Raw genomic sequence first — 16,335 nt, 5'->3', positions numbered from 1 at the left:
TAGGAAATGAAAGAGACTGGGTGTTCTGTTAGAAGTTAATGGTTCTCTGAAGAAAGACAGAAGGGTTTGGAATGTGTTTGATGGAGGAGAGGAGAGTGATGTGTTGATATTGGGAAAACAGATAGATATCTGTGGATTAGGTGAAGGAGGGGTTGAGGTCAGGAGGTGAGGGGTGAGGTCAGCTCCCCTTAAGGGAGTAATTAGGGTTAGTATCTGGTTACCTTCTTTCCTGTGGATCCATAAACTGTAAGGAGGATGTATATAAACTGTGATGTCTGACATGTTTTGCTGTCTGATTACAGCTGTACAGAACCTTTGGGAATGATTAAACTTGGTTAAAGCTTCTCTAGTGTCTGTGAGTTATTTACTCTGAAAAATAAGAACCTAACAGTATGAACAAGTATAAGGTTGCTGCAGTTTGACAGGGTGATTAGGAAAAACTGGTCCCATCATAGCCCTTATAAAAAAAACTTTTTACAACTGATTAATCACTGACATTCCTATAGGATCCAGAATTTTCCTGGTTAGGTTAACAGATAAGGAAAACCTCTGGGCCCCTGGGGGTAAAAATTGCCCCACCAGACTGCTTGCAGCTGTCAGTTATCGTCAGGTATGTGGATACCAAGTTTAATCAAGTTTAATCAGACCAGCTGGCTGGTGTGTTTACGGACATATTCAATCAATCCCTATCCCAGTCTGCTGTTCCCACATGCTTCAAGAGGGCCAACATTGTTCCTGTTCCCAAGAAAGCTAAGGTAACTGAGCTAAACGACTACCGCCCCGTAGCACTCACTTCCGTCATCATGAAGTGCTTTGAAAGACTAGTCAAGGACCATATCACCTCCACCCTACCTGACACCCTAGACCCACTCCAATTTGCTTACCGCCCAAACAGGTCCACAGACGATGCAATCTCAACCACACTGCACACTGCCCTAACCCATCTGGACAAGAGGAATACCTATGTGAGAATGCTGTTCATCGACTACAGCTCAGCATTTAACACCATAGTACCCTCCAAACTCGTCGTCAAGCTCGAGACCCCGCTGATCCTCAACACTGGGGCCCCACAAGGGTGCGTTCTGAGCCCTCTCCTGTACTCCCTGTTCACCCACGACTGCGTGGCCACGCACGCCTCCAACTCAATCATCAAGTTTGCGGACGACACAACAGTGGTAGGCTTGATTACCAACAACGACGAGACGGCCTACAGGGAGGAGGTGAGGGCCCTCGGAGTGTGGTGCCAGGAAAATAACCTCACACTCAACGTCAACAAAACTAAGGAGATGATTGTGGACTTCAGGAAACAGCAGAGGGAACACCCCCCTATCCACATCGATGGAACAGTAGTGGAGAGGGTAGTAAGTTTTAAGTTCCTCGGCGTACACATCACAGACAGACTGAATTGGTCCACCCACACAGACAGCATCGTGAAGAAGGCGCAGCAGAGCCTCTTCAACCTCAGGAGGCTGAAGAAATTTGGCTTGTCACCAAAAGCACTCACAAACTTCTACAGATGCACAATCGAGAGCTTCCTGTCGGGCTGTATCACCGCCTGGTACGGCAACTGCTCAGCCCACAACCGTAAGGCTCTCCAGAGGGTAGTGAGGTCTGCACAACGCATCACCGGGGGCAAACTACCTGCCCTCCAGGACACCTACACCACCCGATGTCACAGGAAGGCCATAAAGATCATCAAGGAGAACAACCACCCGAGCCACTGCCTGTTCACCCCGCTATCATCCAGAAGGCGAGGTCAGTACAGGTGCATCAAAGCTGGGACCGAGAGACTGAAAAACAGCTTCTATCTCAAGGCCATCAGACTGTTAAACAGCCACCACTAACATTGAGTGGCTGCTGCCAACACACTGACTCAACTCCAGCCACTTTAATAATGGGAATTGATGTAAAATATATCACTAGCCACTTTAAGCAATGCTACTTAATATAATGTTTACATACCCTACATTATTCATCGCATATGTCTACGTATATACTGTACTCTATATCATCTACTGCATCTTTATGTAATACATGTATCACTAGCCACTTTAAACTATGCCACTTTGTTTACATACTCATCTCATATGTATATACTGTACTCGATACCATCTACTGCATCTTGCCTATGCCGTTCTGTACCATCACTTATTCATATATCTTTATTTACATATTCTTTATCCCTTTACACTTGTGTGTATAAGGTAGTAGTTTTGGAATTGTTAGTTAGATTACTCGTTGGTTATTACTGCATTGTCGGAACTAGAAGCACAAGCATTTTGCTACACTCGCATTAACATCTGCTAACCATGTGTATATGACAAATAAAATTTGATTTAATTTGATTTGATTTTAATCGGGGCTTTATTCAGGAACGTTCCTTGAGCTACTTTGATGTGTCAAGTGGGCGAGATGCGCAGTGTTTGACTGTGTTTGACTTCATGAATTTTGAGATGTCTGAGTTTAACATCATGTTCAAACCTACGATGGCGCAGCTGTATCTGCTATCCTGTTCCCTGATTAAGAGGTGATGACCACTCCACTCCACTATCATTGTCAACTCTCTCCTGACATGAACTGAAGCCATGTTTCATGTGCCCTCTCATCCACTGGCAAATTGAATGTTTCCTCTTCAAGCACTGGGAGTAGCCCTATCAATTTGATTTAATTACTGTATGTAAAGTTAATCACATACACAATCACATTATTACACATCAATGTTTTTACTTCTTGCTTGGACTAACTATTTTGTTTTAGCTCTTTTGTCTAACTGTGTGGTGTGTTATGTTATTGTTTATCGTCTTCCCAGTCAAATCCTGTCCTGCACTGAAGTCAAGCCTCTGAACACCTCAACTCATGCCTCAAACCTCATTCAATCACTGCTGTGATCCCTTCCCAAAACTGTGTAAGTAGCCCTCTCATTCCCATTCCCCATAATATTGTATAATAAATGCCTTTATTAACTGCTTCAGGTTAAAATAATTTGTCTTTGATGATTGTTGAAACACACTTTGTCATCTCCGTGCGTTCCACGCCTATACCGCGGGTCTCCCATCCTCCACCATTTTTCAAGTCACCAGCCTCCACTGAGACTAAGGTGAAATAACTTAACTTTTAAATACAAGTTCAATTAAGATGAAGCCCGTAAGGTAGACTGAATTATTAATTATCACAGTGTAAAGGGCAAGTCTTGATTATAGGGCAATTAAATAATAATTTGCTTATGAAGATCCAAATGTCATGCTAAGTTCTTATTTGTTGATTTCGCCTCAGCTTTTATTAATACAATCCAGCCCTCCAACTTGGCTCAGAGACTGATGTACACTTTCTCATTAGATAGAGGCCTGGTGCTGTGGATCCTTGATTTCCTTAGCAAAGGGACACAGTAGGTCAATATGGGATAGTGGATGTTGGACATGTGCACCACTAGCGTGGGATCTCCAACCGACTGTGTACTTTCTCCTCTTTTGTACATCTTGTACACTAATGACTGTAAAACCTCCTACCCTGGTAAAGCCCTGGTAATGTTTGCAGACGACACAGCACTGGTCATCCTCCAGGGTGTTGATAGAGGAGCACGGGCCAGTCTTGGAGGACTTTTTGACTTGGTGTGACAGCTCTCACTTAGTGCTCAATACAAAAAAAGACCAAAGAGATGCTCAAAAACTTCCCCACAGAATGTTGTCAAGGGACAAGACATAAAGGTAGTGGAGGAGCAAGGGTGCAACTTTCACTGTTGAGCACCTTCAATTCTGACATTGCATTTTTGGCCCCCTTGGTTTTATTTTTGGAATCTGATACAAAACGAGGCAACGGTGTGCTTTAGGACCATACGAGCGGTCGGTTAGGCTGTTTGGAGTGTTTTTCCGACTGAAAAAAATAAATAATAATAACAATAATTATGTCCCTCCCACTTCTAAAACAGAATTTGCGTTGAGTATAAATATCTGGGTGTTGTACTTGACCACAAGCTACAATGGGGAAAGTGTACTAAGAAAGGACAGCAAAAACTATTTTCATGTTGAACGTGTTCTATTGTCACTGTTTAACAAGTCATTAATTGAATGTATCTTAACACATTCTATCATCTGCTGGCACGGAAATGGTCATGTCTCTCTGAGAAATATGTTAAGATTTTTTTTTAGCTCTGCTAGTAGGGTGCTAGGGGTCAAGCAGATGGATCTGGAGGTCATTTATGATATAAGAGCCTTCACAAAAGCCCACAAGGTACTGATGGACCCCAGACATCCTCTTTACCAGGAATTTGAGCTTCTCCCCTCGTGGCGACGTTAAAGTGTACAAGGGCACAAAACAATAGGGCCAAACTATCCTTTGTCCCAGTGGCAGTAAGGCTGCTGAATGTTTAAAACCACAAATAGGACCAGCAGGCTGGCCTACAGCTACCATTGTAGTTGACAGAGTAGTTTGTTGTTTATAGTGTATATAGTGTACAGATGATCATTGATGAACATAACTTTTTCTACCAGTATTTACTGTCTGTCCATATCCTTTGTCTATCTTCCATTATGTATTGTTATGTATGCACAGAGCCACAACAAATTTAATTGGGATAATAAAGTCATTGTCTATTATCACATCGATTGAAGGGTCTTGTGGGGGCTGGATATTTCCAAGAATCCTCTATCACCTCTCTAGAATGTAGATTACAGTATGGCTGTGTTTACACAGGCAGCCCAATTCTAATATTTTCTTCAACTAATTGTTCCTTTGACCAATTAGATCAGAAAAATATGTGATATGAAAAGATCTGATGTGATTGGTCAAAATACCAATTAGTGGAAAAAGATCAGAATTGGGCTGCCTGTGTAAACACAGCCTATGTAAATGTCTCACATTGTGCATTCAAGTGTTTGTTCAATGCCTCAAGGATTTACAATTACATTTAGATGAACAGTCTAAAGAATGCTGTTCTACATTCATACCTAACTGCATGTACACTCGTGGCCAAAGGTTTTGAGAATGACACAAATATTAATTTCCACGAAGTTTGCTGCTTCAGTCTCTTTAGATATTTTTATCAGATGTTACTATGGAATACTGAAGTATAATTACAAGCATTTCATAAATGTCAAAGGCTTTTATTGACAATTACATGAAGTTGATGCAAAGACTCAATATTTGCAGTGTTGATCCTTATTTTTCAAGACCTCTGCAATCCAACCTGGCATGCTGTCAATGAACTTATGGGCCACATCCTGACTGATGGCAGCCCATTCTTGCATAATCAATGCTTAGAGTTTGTCAGAATTTGTGGGGTTTTGTTTGTCTACTCGCCTCTTGAGGATAGACCACACGTTCTCAATGGGATTAATGTCTGGGGAGTTTCCTGGCCATGGACCCAAAATATTGATGTTTTGTTCCCCGAGCCACCTAGTTATCACTTTTGCCTTATGGCAAGGTGTTCCATCATGCTGGAAAAGGCATTGTTCGTCACCAAACTGCTCCTGGATGTTTGGGAGAAGTTGCTCTTGAAGGATGTGTTGGTACCATTCTTGATTCATGGCTGTGTTCTTAGGAGTTAGCCCACTCCCTTGGCTGAGAAGCAACCCCACACATGAATGGTCTCAGGATGCTTTACTGTTGGCATGACACAGGACTGATGGTAGCGCTCACGTCTTCTCCAGACAAGCTTTATTCCGGATGCCCCAAACAATCGGAAAGGGGATTCATCAGAGAAAATGACTTTACCCCCGTCCTCAGCAGTCCAATCCCTGTACCTTTTGCAGAATATCAGTCTGTCCCATGTTTTTCCTGGAGAGAAGTGGCTTCTTTTGCTGCCCTTCTTGACACCAGGCCATCCTCCAGAAGTCTTCGCCTCACTGTGCGTGCAGATGCACTCACACCTGCCTGCTGCCATTCCTGAGCAAGCTCTGTACTGGTGGTGCCCCTGAATTAACATTAGGAGACGGTCCTGGCGCTTGCTGGACTTTCTTGGATGCCCTGAAGCCTTCTTCACAACAATTAAACCGCTCTCCTTGATTTTCTTGATTATCTGATAAATGGTCGATTTAGGTGCAATCTTACTGGCAGCAATATCCTTGCCTGTGAAGCCCTTTTGTGCAAAGCAATGATGATGGCACGTGTTTCCTTGCAGGTAACCATGGTTGACAGAGGAAGAACAATGATTCCAAGCACCACCCTCCTTTTGAAGCTTCCAGTCTGTTATTCGAACTCAATCAGCATGACAGAGTGATCTCCAGCCTTGTCCTCGTCAACACTCACACCTGTGTTAACGAGAGAATCACTGACATGATGTCAGCTGGTCCTTTTGTGGCAGGGCTGAAAAGCAGTGGAAATGTTTTTTGGGGATTCAGTTCATGGCAAAGAGGGACTTTGTAATTAATTGCAATTCATCTGATCACTCTTCATAATATTCTGGAGTATATGCAAATTGCCATTATACAAACTGAGGCAGCAGACTTTGTGAAAATGTATATTTGTGTCATTCTCAAACTTCTGGCCACGACTGTATATGTACAGGTCAGTTGAGGCTGATGAGAGGAGGACGGTTCATAATAAATGGCAGGAACGGCACGAATGGAATGGCGTCAAACACCTGTTTGATGTATTTGATACCATTCAACTTATTCCGCTCCAGCCGTTACCATGAATCTGTCCTGCCAAATTAAGGTGCCACCAACCTCCTGTGGTACAGGTAACTGCCAAAATAAAGAATAAAAATCATATTGAAAGCAGCTGCTTCGACACAGGTGTGGTTCCTGAGTTAATTAAGCAATCAGCATCCCATCATGCTTAGGGTCATGTATAAAAATGCTGGGCAGGGCATTATTTTGGTTACCATGGCTATGCCCCCATAGGATGACAATGCCCCCATCTACAGGGCATGAGTGGTCACTCAGTGTTTTGATTATGTAACCCATATGCCATTGCCGTCTCAGTCACCAGATCCAATAGATCTATTTTATGGGAGATTCTGTAGCAGCGCCTGAAACAGCATTTTCCACTACCATCAATAAAACAACAAATTATGCTTCAGGATATCTACTTCCCCAGAGACAGATGAACTCGTGGATACCATTTTTATGTCTCTGCGTGAAGTTTGAAGGAAGTTTCTAACTAGTGCAAATGCTAACTAGCGTTAGTGCAATAGCTGGAAATGAATAGGTATATGGTAGCATGCTAGCAGATACCTGTAGACTTCACATCAAATCAAATGTTGGTCACATACACGTGTTTTAGCAGATGATATTGTGGGTGTAGCGAAATGCTTGTTTCTAGCTCTAACAGTGCAGTAATATCTAACAAGTAATATCTAACAATACACACAATAGACTCAAATCTATGTAAAGGAATGGAATTAAGAATATATAAATATTTGGACGCGCAATGTCAGAGCGGCATAGACTCAGATACTGTACAGTAGAACAGAATACAGTATATAAATATTTAAGATGAGTAATGCAAAATATGTAAACATTATTAAAGTGACTAGAGCTCCAATTATTAAAGTGTCCAGTGATTTCAAGTCTTTGAATATAGGGCAGCAGCCTCTAATGTGCTAGTGATGGCTATTTAACAGTCTGATGGACTTGAGATAGAAGCTGTTTTTCAGTCTCTCGGTCCCAGCTTTGATGCACCTGTACTGACATCGCCTTCTGGATGATAACGGGGTGAACAGGCAGTGGCTCAGGTGGTTGTTGTCCTTGATGATCTTTTTGGCCTTCCAGTAACATCGGATGCTGTAGGTGTCCTGGAGGGCAGGTAGTTTGCCCCCGGTGATGCGTTCGGCAGACCGCACCACCCTCTGGAAAGCCCTGCGGTTGCGGGCAGTGCAGTTGCCAATCCAGGCGGTGATACAGCTCGACAGGATGCTCTCAATTGTGCATCTGTAAAAGTTTGTGAGGGTTTTTAAGGTGTGCAGTTGCGCCTTCTTCACCACCATGTCTCTGTGGATAATTTCAGTTTGTTATTGATGTGTACGCCGAGGAACTTGAAGCTTCGCGGTCCCGTAGATGTAGATAGGGGGGTGCTCCCTCTGCTGTTTCCTGAAGTCCACGATCAGCTCCTTTGTTTTGTTGATGTTGAGCAAGGTTATTTTCCTGGCACTACACTCACGGGGCCCTCACCTCTTCCCTGTAGGCTGTCTCGTCATTGTTGGTAATCAGGCCTACTACTGTCGTCTGCAATCGTGATGATTGAGTAGGAAGTGTACATGGCCAGGCAGTCATGGGTGAACAGGGAGTACAGGAGGGGGCTGAGCACACACCCTTGTGTGGCCCCAGTGTTGAGTATCAGCGAAGTGGAGGTGTTGTTTCCTACCTTCACCACCTGGGGGCGGCTCAGTTGCACAGGTCAGAGTTTAGACCCAGGGCCTCAAGCTTAATGATGAGCTTGGAGTGTACTATGGTGTTGAAGGCTGAGCTATAGTCAATGTACAGCATTCTTACATAGACATTCCTCTTGTCCAGACGGGATAGGGCAGTGTGCAGTGCGATCGCATCATCTGTGGATCTGTTGGGGCGGTAAGCAAATTGAAGTGGGTCTAGGGTGTCAGGTAAGATAATGGTGATATGATCCTTGACTAGTTTCTCAAAGCACTTCATGATGACAGAAGTGAGTGCTATGGGGCGATAGTCATTTAGTTCAGTTACCTTTGCTTTCTTGGGTGCAGGAACAATGATGGCCATCTTGAAGCATGTGGGGACAGAAGACTAGGATAGGGAGAAGTTGAATATGTCCGTAAGCACTACAGCCAGCTGGTCTGCGCATGCTCCGACGACCCGGCTAGGGATGCTGTCTGGGCCGGCAGCCTTGAGAGGGTTAACGCGCTTAAATGTCTTACTCATGTCGGCTACGGAGAAAGAGAGCCCACAGTCCTTGGTAGCGGGCCGCGTCGGTGGTACTGTGTTCTCCTCAAAGTGGGCGAAAAATGTGTTTATCTTGTCTGGAAGCAAGACAGCGATGTCCGCAATGTGGCTGGTTTTCTCTTTGTAGTCCGTGATTGTCTGTAGACCCTGCCACATACGTTTTGTGTCTGAGCCATTGGATTTTGACTCCACTTTGTTTCTATACTGAAATTTTGCCTGTTTGATTGCCTCAAGGAGGGAATAAATACACTGTTTGTATTCGGCCATATTCCCAGTCACCTTGCCATGGTTAAATGCGGTGGTTCGACCTTTCAGTTTTGCATGAATGCTGCCATCTATCCACAGTTTGCGCTAATGCTAGTTAGCGTTGGCTCACGAAACTACCTCTACCTTCCTTCATACTGGACACAGAGACCTAAAATGGTATCCACAAATTCATTTGACTCTGGGGAATACCATTCTGTATACTTCTGGCCCTTCTTTAGACATTGTGTTAACAAACCTCCAGACGCGTTTCAATGCCATACAACTCTCCTTCCGTGGCCTCCAACTGCTCTTAAATGCAAGTAAAACTAAATGCATGCTCTTCAACCGACCGCTGCCCGCACCTGCCCGCCCGACTAGCATCACTACTCTGGACGGTTCTGACTGAGAATATGTGGACAACTTCAAATACCTAGGTGTCTGGTTAGACTGTAAGCTCTCCTTCCAGACTCACATTAAGCATCTCCAATCTAAAATTAAATGTAGAATCGGCTTCCTATTTCGGCTTCCTATTTCGCAACAAAGCATCCTTCACTCATGCTGCTAAACTGACTATCCTACCAATCCTTGACTTTGGTGATGTCATTTACAAAATAGCCTCCAACACTCTACTCAGCATATTGGATCACAGTGCCATCCATTTTGTCACCAAAGCCCCATATACTACCCAGCACTGCAACCTGTATGCTCTCATTGGCTGGCCCTCGCTTCATATTTGTCGCCAAACCCACTGGCTCCATGTCATCTATAAGTCTTTGCTAGGTAAACTGGTCACCATAGCAGCACCCACCCGTAGCAGCGCTCCAGCAGGTATATTTCACTGGTCACCCCCAAAGCCAACTCCTCCTTTGTCCTCCTTTCCTTCCAGTTCTCTGCTGCTAATGACTGGAACGAATTGCAAAAATCACTGAAGCTGGAGACTCATATCCCCTCACTAAATTTAAGCATCAGCTGTCAGAGCAGGTTACATATCATTGCACCTGCACATAGCCCATCTGTAAATAGCCCAGCCAACTACCTCATCCCCATATTGTTATTTATTGTTTTGCTCCTTTGCACCCCAGTATCTCTACTTGCACATTCATCACTCCAGTGTTTAATTGCTAAATTGTAATTATTTCGCCACTATGGTCTATTTATTGCCTTACCTCCCTAATCTTACTTCATTTGCACACATTGTTTATAGACTTTTCTATTGTGTTATTGACGTTCGTTCGTTTATTCCATGTGTAACTCTGTTTGTGTCGCACTGCTTTGCTTTTATCTTGGCCAGGTCGCGGTTGAAAATGAGAACTTGTTCTCAACTGGCCTACCTGGTTAAATAAAGGTAAAATAAAAATAAATACATGTACAGTCTATCACATATGGCTATTCGCTAACAGGTGCAGGTAAAACCTAGTCTTGCTAACACCGGCCTCTCTACGTCCTTGACTTGAGACACAGCTCTCTGTAAAATCAGGTTAGGCTAAATCAGGTCAGAAAGCAAATCTATGGATATTTGCTAGCACAATCCCCAGCTGCTTTAAGATGTCCACTATCATCCTAGTGCCCAAGTAAGGTAAAGTAACTGAGCTGAATGACTACCGACCCGTAGCACTCACCTCAGTCATCATGAAGTGCTTCGAGAGGCTAGTCAAAGATCACATCACCTCCTCGACACACTTGACCCTCTCAAATTCACCTACCGCCCTGACAGATCCACCTATGACACAATTGCCATTGTACACTGCACACTGCCCTCAGCCATCTGGAGAAATGGAATGCACATGTGAGGATGCTGTTCATCGACTACAGCTCAGCCTTCAATACCATAGTGCCCTCTAAGCTCAACACAAAGCTCACGGCCCTGGGTCTGAACTCACGGCCCTGGGTCCTGGACTTCCTGTGCAAGGATGACGTCCCATTATGCCTGTCGAAAACCAAACCCTGCATTCCACAGTAAGAACCTTAAACCAACGGTCAAACATGTTTGGGGATGCTTTGCTGCCTCAGGACCTGGATGACTTACCTTAATAGAAGGAACCGTGAATTCTGCTCTGTATCAGAGAATTCTACAGGAGAATGTCAGGCCATCCGTCTGTGAGCTGAAGCTGAAGTGCTGCTGGGTCTTGCAGAAAGACAATGATCCAAAACACACAATCAAGTCTATGAAAATGGTTAAAAAGCAACACATTTCAAGTTTTAGAATGGCCTAGTCAAAGTCCAGATCTAATCCCAATTGAGATGTTGTGGCAAGACTTAAAAGAGCAGTTCCTTCTTGAAAACCCACAAATGTCACTGAGTTAAAGCAGTGTCCGCATTGTGACACTGGCACCCTGCAGACAGACGAGAGGAGGAGGGGAGGAGATGGGTTGGATATTATCAGATTTAAAAAGGAACAGTCCTCTCAGATAAAGGTAAAGGTACAGTACAACCATGTCCTCTTCTGTCCTATTCCTGTGTTGTACTACTGTCTACAATCATCATTTCATACAGAGTATGCAAATCCAACAGCTTGCAGATTGCTAGACACAGGAACACATTTCCGTTGTATAACTGGCTCATTATTTACTTTAAAATGTCCTAGTGATCTACAGAGAAAACACAGGCACAGATGGTTTCCTATAGGACTGGTTGGAGGGGACATCACAGATGGTTTCCTATAGGACTGGTTGGAGGGGACATCACAGATGGTTTCCTATAGGACTGGTTGGAGGGGACATCACAGATGGTTTCCTATAGGACTGGTTGGAGGGGACATCACAGATGGTTTCCTATAGGACTGGTCGGAGGGGACATCACAGATGGTTTCCTATAGGACTGGTTGGTGGAGACAGCTGCTTTTTCCCTGTCTTTGTACTACACTCAGTCGCTCTAGCCAGCGAAAGGTTTGCCTGCAAAATGCCTGCATTTATTCAATGTTTAACAGGTTGGAATTAGTATGAGTTGTAAGATTCCTTTCTCCTCATTCTAACAGCATGGAGTCCAGATGGGATCTAGGATGGGTCAAGTTTTTAATTGTGGCTGTCAGAGAGAGAGAGAGAGAGAGAGAACGGGTCAGGTTGATGGTTTCATCACACACTGAAATCAACATCAAGATCACACTGTGTGTCAGCCACATTATGTTGCAGTGATCTGTGACAATGATCATCAACTTGTTTTTAATGAAACACTACGAGCAGTTTCCCTGCCACCATTATAGTGTCGATAATTTGCATCAACTGCGGCCCTGTTTCTGCATTCCTAATGTTGAGTACTCCATCTCCGCCCCATGCCTCACCACCACCACTTGAATCAGTTAGGACTGCCAGACTATTTCAGAGAAAATGTACTTCTTCTCACCAACCTCGATAGATTTCATTCAAATGGAAGTAGTGTGTTTTGCTGCAGAGCTTTTAACCATGCAGATGATGGCAGCCATTCCATTCTCTTGTAGAATTCCTTTAGGCATTAGGCCTAACTGCATGTTCAGTGTTTGAACTCTACCTTGGCTCTAGTTTTCATATACTATCAATAACTCTATATGAATCATCTTATTGTATTGCATGTGTCTATCAAGAGTTACAGTATATATCAATAATCCATTTGGCTATACGCTGTCATGTATTTTTAATTAACTTGGCATTATAGTCAAATGGGTTATTTTGGTAAACGGAGACTAATTAGTTATCTTCAGACATAATCAACAGAGCAGACTACACTGCAGAGAACGGAGAGGCAGATGAATGATAAACTGTTATGGGCCAGGCATTGAAGTTTGTGATTCAACACAGGTTGTTTATGTGGATTTACACAGACAGTCACCATCTGCACATCTCAGTCTTCTCTCTCTCTCTCTCCATCCTAATTTATCTTCTCAAAGCCAAACATTCTCAAACACACTGCTACATCTGGCATACAGGCTGTCTGGCAGGCGGGCAGCGCTCCATAACATTAAAGCAACACCCCACTCTTCACAGGAGACTCAGAAAGTCAGACAGAAACAGGGGTTTTAACGCACTGCAGGCTCTGATACTCATGTACTTCTTATACTCACGTTGGCAGGTGTCGCAGGTGATTCCCCCGTAGAACCCCTACACCTCAGACAGGATCCGGTGATGGGGTCACAGCTCCGCGGTGAGGCCAGGTCCAGGTTACCGTTACACTGGCAGGGCTGGCACAAGCCCCCCTTAACCACCGGCTGACCAAAGTAGCCATTGGTGCATCTACAGTGGTAGCCAGTGGTGCATCTCTAGTTCTAGGTAAGGAGGGGACAGGGTGAGGCTTTTTTTTTTTGCTTATCAGGAATAACCGCAGACCGTAGTTATAGTATAGCCCATTCATGAATAATTTGAGCAGGAAGGAGTGACTGCACCGTACAGTATTGGACTGAATGATCACCACTCTACTTATGGGAAATACATTCTCCCCATAGCAGAGTTAAAGTATAATGTTGGCTTTGGGGATGACAAGTGAAATATACCTGCTGGAGTGTGTGTTGTGGGTGGGTGTTGCTATGGTGAACAGTGAGCTGAGATAAGGCGGAGCTATACCTAGCCAAGACTTATAGATGACCTGGAGCCAGTGGGTTTGGCGACGAATATGTAGCGAGGACCAGGTAACAAGAGCATACAGGTCGCAGTGGTGGGTAGTATATGGGGCTTTGGTGACAAAACGGATGGCACTGTGATAGACTGCATCCAATTTGCTGAGTAGAGTGTTGGAGGCTAATTTGTAAATTACATCGCCAAAGTCAAGGATCGGTAGGATAGCCAGTTTTACGAGGGTAAGTTTGGCAGCATGAGAGAAGGAGGCTTTGTTTTTGCGAAATAGGAAGCCGATTCTACATTTAACTTTGGATTGGAGATGCTTAATGTGAGTCTGGAAGGAGAGTTTACAGTCTAACCAGACACCTAGATATTTATAGCTGTCCACAAGTCAGAACCGTCCAGGGTAGTGATGCTAGTGGGCGGGTGCGGGCAGCAATCGGTTGAAGAGCATGCATTTAGTTTTACTAGAATTAGAGAGCAGTTGGAGGCCACGGAGTGTTGTATGGCGTTTAAGCTCATTTGGAGGTTTGTTAACACAGTGTCCAAAGAAGGGCCAGAGGTATACAGAATGGTGTCGTCTGATTCAAAGAATCATCCGCAGCAAGATCGACATCATTGATATATACAGAGAAAAGAGTAGGCCCGAGAATTGAACCCTGTAGCACTCCCATAGAGACTGCCAGAGGTCCGGACAACAGACCCTCCTATTTGGCACACTGAACTCGGTCTGAGAAGTTGACAGTGAGAGGGCGTTTATTTTTTTCCTGAATTTACTTCCCTGCATGCTTGTAACTTCATGCAAACATGGAGCAAGATGGCTGGGACGATACACCACATGGCTTGATAGGTACTACTTATGGGAAACACATTCTCCCCATAGCTGAGTTAAAGTATAATGACGGAAATCAACATATGACCACCATGCCTCTGCTCCTTTTCAAGTCTGTAGTGAAACTAGATAATTAGCAACCACATCAAGCATGCACAGCTTTATATGACTGCCGTTCAGTGTTTCACTTAGATGGCTTCAGCAATGAAACAGTAGGCAGTTTCATTGGCAGTCAAAACACAGAGAAACAATCTGAAAAGGCAAACGTGTGAAACCACCGAAAATATCTATATTCCCCCTACCAACTCTTATCTGCACTGTCCTGCTTTTCCCGCCATATATCTCCTCAGAAGTCAGTCGTGTTCTGTACTGATAAAGATATACATTCCATCTATTGCCTCCTTGTTAAATGGTTTCTACAACTCTTATCTCCACACCGCCATTCTATCTCCATGATACCAAATGGGAAAAGTAATCATTCCATATCATGCGCAGCGGATTCCTTTAGTCGCGGAAGACTTATTAATTGAATATGTTATTGCTTCCGAATGTCTTATGTTCGAAGGAGCCATTGGCGTGGAACAGTGAGTACGTGTCTGTAATTTCATTTGAACCATCATGCGGGTGTCTTGGGGAATAGACAGCACGAATGCAGATATCATGGCCAAACTTGGGTCCGGACTAAATGGGATATCTGGCACTTTTAATATCCTGCTGACTGGGCAATGGACTGCTGTAAACTATACAGCACTACCAGTTGAATATGAAGACACCTAGGTCAAAGCTAGGATAACTCTGTTCTCTGTATGGGGAAGCACACACTTAAAAGGAAACATGTCCTTATACAGAGTTGAGTCCTGATCAACATATTTCATGCATCCTAGTCTGGGTGCCCGAGATTCTATGCATGCAAAATTTACACTACACATATAAACTCAGCAAAAAAAGAAACGTCCCTTTTTCAGGACCCTGTCTTTCAAAGATTATTCGTAAAAATCCAAATAACTTCACAGATCTTCATTGTAAAGGGTTTAAACACTGTTTCCAATGCTTGTTCAATTAACCATAAACAATTAATGAACATGCACCTGTGGAACGGTTAAGACACTAACAGCTTGCAGACAGTAGGCAATTAAGGTCACAGTTATGAAAACTTTGGACACCAAAGAGGCCTTTCTACTGACTCTGACAAACACCAAAAGAAGGATGCCCAGGGTCCCTGCTCATCTGCGTGAATATGCCTTAGGCATGCTGTAAGGAAGCATGAGGACTGCAGATGGCCAGGGCAATAAATTGCAATGTCCGTACTGTGAGACACCTAAGACAGTGCTACAGGGAGACAGGACGGACAGCTGATCATCCTCACAGTGGCAGACCACGTGTAACAACACCTGCACAGGATCGGTACATCTGTACATCACACCTGCGGGATAGGTACAGGATGGCAACAACAACTGCCTGAGTTACACCAGGAACGCACAATCCCTCCATCAGTGCTGACTGTAAAGAAACTGAAGTAAAGAAACATTCACCTTTATTTAACCAGGTAGGCCAGTTGAGAACAAGTTATCATTTACAACTGCTACCTGGCATAGATAAAGCAAAGCAGTGCGACAAAAACAACAGAGTTGGTGAAAAACAAACGTACAGTCAATAACACAATAGAAAGATCTGTATACAGTGTGTGCAAATGAAGTAAGGAGGTAAGGCAATAAATTGACCAATAGTGGTGAAGTAAATACAATTTAGCAATTTACACTGGAGTGATATATGTGCAGATGAGGATGTGCAAGTAGAAATACTGGTGTGCAAAAGAGCAGAAAAACAAAAACAAATATGGGGATGAGGTAGGTAGTTGATTATTTACAGATGGGCTGTGTACAGC

The 16,335-nt window shown here is 43.8% G+C and overlaps 1 pseudogene across 1 annotated transcript in view; it reads right to left on the bottom strand.

Annotated features, from left to right (window-relative positions):
• The window catches only part of LOC110529202 (laminin subunit alpha-2-like), a 167,588-nt pseudogene that overhangs the window by 73,642 nt on the left and 77,611 nt on the right, over positions 1-16,335 (bottom strand). The window contains exon 20 of the transcript XR_016482752.1: positions 13,129-13,297. The product of XR_016482752.1 is annotated as a laminin subunit alpha-2-like (transcript). The remainder of the gene's footprint in view (positions 1-13,128; positions 13,298-16,335) is intronic.

The sequence above is a fragment of the Oncorhynchus mykiss genome, chromosome 8, assembly GCF_057628025.1.
Source record: "Oncorhynchus mykiss isolate SJ-2025 chromosome 8, ASM5762802v1, whole genome shotgun sequence".
In the NCBI taxonomy this organism is placed as follows: Eukaryota; Metazoa; Chordata; class Actinopteri; order Salmoniformes; family Salmonidae; genus Oncorhynchus; species Oncorhynchus mykiss.
Note: the sequence above shows the minus strand (reverse complement) of the source record. Positions and strands in the feature narration are given on the sequence as shown.